General features: G+C 56.9%; 1 pseudogene; it reads left to right on the top strand.

The window, feature by feature from the left end:
- LOC140752879 (uncharacterized) overlaps nt 1-7,500 on the top strand; it is a 13,252-nt pseudogene that overhangs the window by 2,032 nt on the left and 3,720 nt on the right.

Here is a 7,500-nt window from a genome sequence, read left to right as displayed (position 1 = left end):
CGCCGCCGAGGGGTCCGGGAAGAGTTTTCTTTTCTGCCTGAGCGTTCGAGTTCCATGGAATCCTATAGAAGGGAGATATGGTTCGGAACGCGAAGAGCACCGCATTTGCGGCGGTGTCCGGATACTCTCTGCGGACCTTGAAAATTCAGGTGAGGGATGTACGTGGAGATGTCGCGCCGGTTCGTACCCATATCCGCAGCAGGTCTCCAAGGTGAAGAGCCTCTAGTCGATAGAATAATGTAGGTAAGGGAAGTCGGCAAATTGGATCCGTAACTTCGGAATAAGGATTGGCTCTGAGGACCGGGGCGTGTCGGGTTTGGACGGGAAGCGGATGCGGCCTGTGCCGGGCCTGGTCGAAGCTTGCACGTCTCTCGGGGCGTGCGGGCGGAATCCGGACCCGCGTTCCGGCCTTCCGCGGATCTTCCTAGCCGTAAGGCCGCGTCTATTTAGTCTCGTGCTCGATCGGCGCGGTTCTGTACGACCGCCGTTCAACGGTCAGCTCAGAACTGGCACGGACAAGGGGAATCCGACTGTCTAATTAAAACAAAGCATTGCGATGGCCCTCGCGGGTGTTGACGCAATGTGATTTCTGCCCAGTGCTCTGAATGTCAACGTGAAGAAATTCAAGCAAGCGCGGGTAAACGGCGGGAGTAACTATGACTCTCTTAACGGTCCATGTGGCCGGGCCTAACGGTCGGAGCACGATCAGTTGCTCACAGTTTCTGGTAGCTGGACAAGACACGAACAATTCGTTCTCTGGCATAAAAGAGTGAGAAATTGTTGCCAAACACTCGACCAAAAACTGTCAATGGAGCCTTCGTTGAGCTGGGCTCAACTCCTACCCTTGGCCTGCACGCGGCGCCGCTGCCAAAGCTAACAAGGGGGGGGGGGGGTTGCATCTGAAAGCGCTATTTTAGTTCTCCAGGATGCTTCCTCTTGTGGAGATTGCACGTTTCCGTTGCGGTCGCGGTGGCGGATCTGAGTGGTCTGCTGCGGCGAACGCAATCAGGCTTGTCCCTAGGTCCCCTTGTGGTGTGCAGCGTCCTTACGATCTGGGACGTGACCTAGGTGAAACTCAGGGGGAGGTCCTTGAGTAGCCCCGTAGGGTATCGTTTACGATACTAAGCCTATTTGCTATCTTCGGATGGGGCGTAATGAAAGCAGAGGGCGAACCTCAGCGGTGGGTTTGCTGCCCGCCGCACCGAGGAAGAATTGTAGCACCCAAAAGTCAAAAAGGAACAAGGCTATCTCTCGGTCTTCCACAGGAGCCGGGACGGGTAGCCAATTCTCTTCCGGGCGTTCAGCCCGGGGTCTCTGATGGCCCTGGGATGTCGTCCGGTTATGGATGTGACGGATGTGGGCGATCCTTCGCCACTAAGACGGGGTTGGGAGTTCACGTTCGACGTGCCCACCCTGTAATGGCTAACGCGAAATCCGCGCCTCCGCAGGTGAAGCGAAGGTGGCGCGACGAGGAGCTGGAGCTCTTGGCGAGTACTGAGGCCCGCCTCACTCGGGAGGGATCCGGCAACATCAACATCGACCTAACAAAAGCCTTGCCCAATTTGGGACGCACTTTGGAGGCTATTAAAGGTGTGAGGAGGAAGGAGAAATACAAAGAAATGGTCGCTAAACTCCTTATGGGTTCACCTCCCACACCAGAGAGAAATAGAACGGAGCAGGTCGATGAAGATGTAGCTGAGGGACCTCCGGAAGAGGTGGTTGCCGAAGTCCGGCCAATGAGCGGCCCCGAAGATGCGCTGCTAGTAGCTGACCAGCGGCTAGATGTTCGGTCTACCTGTGTTTCCGTAGTCGAAGACCTCCTTGCGAGGGCGACAGAGCGGATGACGCGGGGATCCGTGACGTCTAGAAGGCGTAAAACCCTTGGATTTACACGAAAGGACACGGAAGTCAAGATGACATCCAAACGGAGGAGGAGAATGGAGTACGCCAGGGTGCAGGAGCTGTTCCGGAAGTATCCGGGTCGCGCAGCAGCTGAAGTCCTGGATGGACAGTGTCGGGGTGTCCGGCACCGACTCGACGAGTTGGAAGCCTTTTGGCGACCGATTCTAGAGAAGGTGTCGGACGCCTCGGGGCCCACACCGGAAGCCCTGAGGGCCGTAAGGCGCGACGGGCAGCACGGGGGTACACTGGATCGTCTGGCGATGACGAAGCTGTGGTCTCCCTTCTCGGAAGAGGAGGTGAAGGAGGCCAAGATCGACCTGAGATCGGCGCCAGGGCCGGACGGTATACGTCCGGAGGACTGGCGTACAGTTCCAGCAAAAACTCAGGCGGAAATATTCAACTCCTGGATGAGTAAAGGCGAGATTCCTTTGCCACTGCGGCAATGCCGAACGGTCTTTGTGCCGAAAAGGGATGAGCCGGCTGGGCCGGGTGACTACCGTCCGATTTCCATCGCGTCGGTACCACTTCGGCATATGCATGCTCTCCTGGCGCGAAGGCTGGAGGCTTGTTGCCCCCCGGATGCACGACAGCGCGGATTCGTTCGCGCCGACGGCACACTCGAGAATTCGGCTGTGCTGGACGCTGTGCTGGGGGACTGCAGGAAGAAATTGCGGGAGTGTCACATCGCAGTGCTCGACTTCGCGAAGGCGTTCGACACAGTGTCGCATGCGGCGCTTGTCAGCGTCCTGAGGGAGAAGGGCCTGCCTGGGGCCTTCTGCGATTATATCGCGCGTTTGTACGACACGGCACAGACCACCTTAGCCGAGGGTAACGACCGCAGCGAGCCTGTAGTGGTAGGCAGAGGGGTCCGTCAAGGGGATCCGTTGTCCCCCTTGCTCTTCAACTTGGCGCTCGACGTCGTTCTGGCATCACTGCCGAAGGAAGTTGGATATAGGCTGGAAGGGGAGCGAGTCTCGGCTCTGGCCTATGCTGACGACCTAGTCCTGCTTGCAGGCTCGAAGGTGGGGATGCAGGAGGCGATCGACGCTGTGGCGAGGACGGGGGAGATGATGGGACTCCAGCTCAACCGGGAGAAGACTTCCGTGCTCTCGATGGTGCCGGATGGGAAACGCAAGAAGCCGCACTACGTCACGACGAGGAGCTTCAAGCTCGGCCGTCGTTGGCTTAGGCAGGTGGAAAGCGAGGAACACTGGCGCTATCTGGGAGTAGAGATGACATCTGCTGGATCCGTCACAATCGAGCAGGACGTAAAAAAGGCCCTCGAAAACATCAAGAAGGCCCCCCTAAAGCCGCAACAGCGATTAGAGGTTGTCCGAACTTACCTCATTCCGAGGTTCTTGCACGGCCTGGTGCTGGGCAACATCTCGGATGATAGGCTCAGGATGCTCGATGTGCAAATCCGGCACTCCGTGCGACAGTGGCTGAGGCTTCCGAAGGATGTGCCGATCGGCTACTTTCATGCTTCGACCAGGGACGGTGGCTTGGCGATCCCGTCGTTGAGGACATGCGTTCCGGACCTAATTGTACGTAGGTTCGGGAAGCTGGACTCGTCGCGATGGTCAGTGGCCAGAGCCGCGTCCAAATCTGATAAGATACGTCAGAAGCTGAAGTGGGCCGGGAGGCAGCTCCGGAAATTCTCTGCCGATGCCCCGAGGACCGGTGAGAGGACGGTGGCGCAGTATTGGCGAGACAATTTACATCAATCAGTCGACGGATTTGAGCTCAGAGAGTCGACGAAAGTCCCAGCATCCAATAAATGGATAACAAAGCCAATGGGGGACCTAAACGGCCGCGATTTCATCCAGTGCGTTCAGACCCACATTAACGCACTACCTTCTAGGGTGCGAAACACAAGGGGTCGTAGGACGGGACGTGAGTCGGAGTTGAACTGCCGTGCTGGCTGCATGGTTAGGGAGACGACGGCGCACACCATCCAACAATGCCATAGAACGCACGGCGGCCGTATATTACGCCATGACTGTGTCGCTAAGTATCTCAGCGAAGAATTGGGTAGGGCAGGATGGTCCGTTGAGCAGGAGCCTCGGATCGAAACCGCTGTCGGCGTCCGGAAGCCCGACATAATCGCCTCTCGGGGCGGCGGGGCGGGGGTCATTGTCGACGTGCAGGTGGTCTCGGGTCAGCGGCCGCTGGACGATGCGCACCGGGCCAAACGTTCCAAATACGGGGGGCACGGTGAGCTAGTCGAGAAGGTCGCCGATAGACTAGGACTCACCAAGGACCGCGTCGAAGTGACTTCCTGCACCGTCTCCTGGAGAGGCGTTTGGAGCCTCGGATCCTACCGGGAAATGAAGAGTCTCCTGGGGTTGAAGGAGCCCGTGTATGAACGGATTAGCGTTCTGGTTTTAAAAGGCTCGCACATGAACTGGTCACGCTTTAACCGGATGACGACCATGTGGTCGGATGAAGTTCGGGGCTGAGCGACCGGAGTCCTGTGGACTCGCTGGGCTCAGGTCTGGCCCTTGTGGTTCCGCTTCGAACGCAATACAGCTGCATTCGGTCCCCACACAATATCTGTGGAGCCACGGATACACCAACAGGCCAAATGTAGCTAGCGACGATACCTGATGGGGACAGTCGCCTCGTTATCTGTAATGATTAAAATTGTTGTTACTAATAGCGGGGAGCGCTGCATAAATAGCCAAATGCCTCGTCATCTAATTAGTGACGCGCATGAATGGATTAACGAGATTCCCACTGTCCCTATCTACTCGGTCGCCGGTCGTCGCACTGTGCGGACGTGTTTCGTGCGCTCCGAGTGATTACCCCGCGTTTCTTTGCGAATATTAAAGTTATCTGTAACTATTATTGTGCTATAAAACATTGTGTGTGTAGTGTGGTGTACACGGAGTGGTGGCATCATCCCCCAAGGGTGAGGTTTTCAACCCCCGAGACCCTGAGGTACTCTTTTATTATTTTTAAGAACTAGTATACACGAACTCCTTACGTGACTTTTGCTGTGTTAGTTTAGGTTTAGAATAGGTTAAATTATTTTAATTATTAAATAAGTGGACAATTAATAGTTTATTTTAGGTTAATAAATAGTTATTAGGTTAGCACGTGGGCGCACGTGGTCGGTGACGCTGTCAGTGACAGCCGCCACTTGGCAGTTGTCATCTGTCACTGCGCTCGGGTGACAGCACACGCCCGACGCGCGCTAGTGTTGCCGCACACGACAGGCAAGACTGTCTGTCTATAGACAATTTAGTCTTTAGACATTTTTGTTTTAGTGTAGTTTTTTGACTGTGTTTTTCTTTGACTCTTTTGTTTATTTGGTTCATCAATATCAGTTTTTTATTTCATTTCTTTGTTTTTACTTTTATTTTATTTTATTATTTTGGACATTTTAATCGCTTTAGAGTAGTTTAGATTAGGGGATGGAGTACCGCCAGCTCACCCCAGAGCTGGTGGAGGAATTCCGACGCCGCAGTGAGGAGAAGATCGAGCAGGAGCGCGAATTCCTGCGGCAGCTGGAGCGTGGCGCAGAGGCGTTCATGCCGCGCCAATCCTTGGCTCGGACCCCGCCGCACTCATTCAGCCAGGTCCGGGCTCAGGAAACTATTGAGATGCTGGATCAGCCGGCACCGTCGGGCTCTAGCAAGCGGCCGTTACCATCACCGGAGGATATCCCGGAACCGGTTCGCCGACGCCTGGTGAGGAGCGCCGCTAGAGAGGAGGTACCGCCGCTAGGGGGACTATGGGACCATGGCCCCAGCAGCAGCGCGCAGCCAGCGAGGGACCAGGAGAAGGACCCCATCTTCGGCGAGTCAAAGGAGGAGCTATTGAACTCCGTGCACCTGGCGGTCAAGGGAATCATGACCGTGGCATCGGCCTCGAACAAGTTAAATATGGCCGACAAAACGAGCATCAGCGGGCATGGCCAGGATATCCTAGCTGTCATTGGCGTCCTAGAACTGAGGCTGGCTGACGCGGAGAAGGCGCTTGTGGAGGCTGAGCTTGTGGCCACCAAAAAGATAGTGGCCATGCAGCAGTCGGCACTGGGCCGCCAGGTGCAAGCACCGACGCCGGCTGTGGTTGCGAAGCCGGACTACGCAAGGGCGCTGAAATTGGATAAGCGCGCGGCACCCATCCCCATCCCGCATGGAGAGTCAGCAGTGGTGGCCTTCTACCCCACCGAGGCCGAAGCTGACAAGCTGAAGACGGCAGAGGAGACAAAGGCTGCGCTGAAGACGGCCATCAACCCTAAGGATCTGGGTATCCAGGTCCAACAGGTGAGGAAGGTGGGGAACGCCGGCGTCGTCGTGCGGACCTCTACGGCCGAGGACGCCCGGAAGCTGAAGGAGGCTGCTCCCAAGACCCTGCGGGTCACAGAGCCTGCGAGAAGGCAGCCCTACGTCGCGCTCCGCAACGTGGAGAATGACACCAAGCCGGAGGAGCTGGTCAGCAGCATTGCGGAGCAGGCAAGTCGCGGTGGTCACGCCGAGTGGACAGCGGAGCGAGTGGGAAAGGATATGCGGGTGGCCTTCAAGAAAGGAAGGCCAACAGGCAGGACTGCCACATACGTGCTGCAGTGCTCCCCTAGCCTCCGCCGCTTCCTCCTAAGCGAGGAAGTGGTATATATCGGATGGCAGGTGGCAGAGGCGTCTGACTATGTGGCGGTCACCTGCTGCAACAAATGCCAGCAGTTCGGCCACCCGGAGAAGTACTGTAAGGCCGCCCAGCCTACGTGCAGTAAGTGCGGCGAGACAGGCCACCGCGGCACGGAGTGCGACCCACCGCAGGTGTGCTGCGCGACCTGCAAGAAGTTCGGGCGCAAGGAGGCAGGCGGGCATAAGACAATGGCGAAGGAGTGCCCTGCACGCCAGTACGCGGAGGCCCGGAGCGTTGAGATAACCAAGTATGGATAAGCTCCGGGTAGGCCAAATAAACCTGGCAGGCTCCGCGGCGGCCACCAAGGAATTACCCGCGGTGGCCGCAGAACACAATCTGGACATCGTGCTGGTGCAGGAGCCGTATGACGCAGAACACATCATAAAACACCTACGCACGGGGAAAGCGGGATTTTTCATCCCCAATGCCCGACTCCCGTGCGCGGTCCTGCACCAGCACTGCACGCAACACCTGATGGTGTGCCACGTCCCGTCCCTGGACTTATATTTGGTGTCGGCGTACTTCCAGTATAAGGATGACATTGAAGTACACCTGGGACCCCTGGAGCTGCTGCTGGACCAACTGCGAGGACAGAGGGTCCTGATAGGAGTGGATACCAATGCCCACTCTCCCCTCTGGTTTTGTAGGCCGGAACAAACGATCGGACGCGGACCCGAAGCCAGCCACAGAAGGTCTAGAATGGAAGACTTCATTGCTGCACGTGGTCTAATTATACACAACATACCGAACCAGCCGTCGACCTTCTGTGGTGACAGTGGCGGGGAGTCCAACATCGACGTGACGGCCTCGACCAGAGGGGTCAACACCAGCAACTGGAGAGTACACGAGGAGGCCAGTAGCAGCGACCACAGACTTATAACATACTCTATAGGCGCCGACACCACACCTCCACCGGCGGAGTCTGCGGGAGCGCTGAGGCGGTTCCGG

This window comes from Epargyreus clarus, unplaced genomic scaffold, assembly GCF_041222505.1.
Source record: "Epargyreus clarus isolate Ecla_fem2 unplaced genomic scaffold, WU_Ecla_fem_2.2 ptg000025l, whole genome shotgun sequence".
In the NCBI taxonomy this organism is placed as follows: Eukaryota; Metazoa; Arthropoda; class Insecta; order Lepidoptera; family Hesperiidae; genus Epargyreus; species Epargyreus clarus.
The sequence above is the reverse complement of the archived record's forward strand: the minus strand, read 5'-3'. Positions and strand labels throughout refer to the sequence as shown.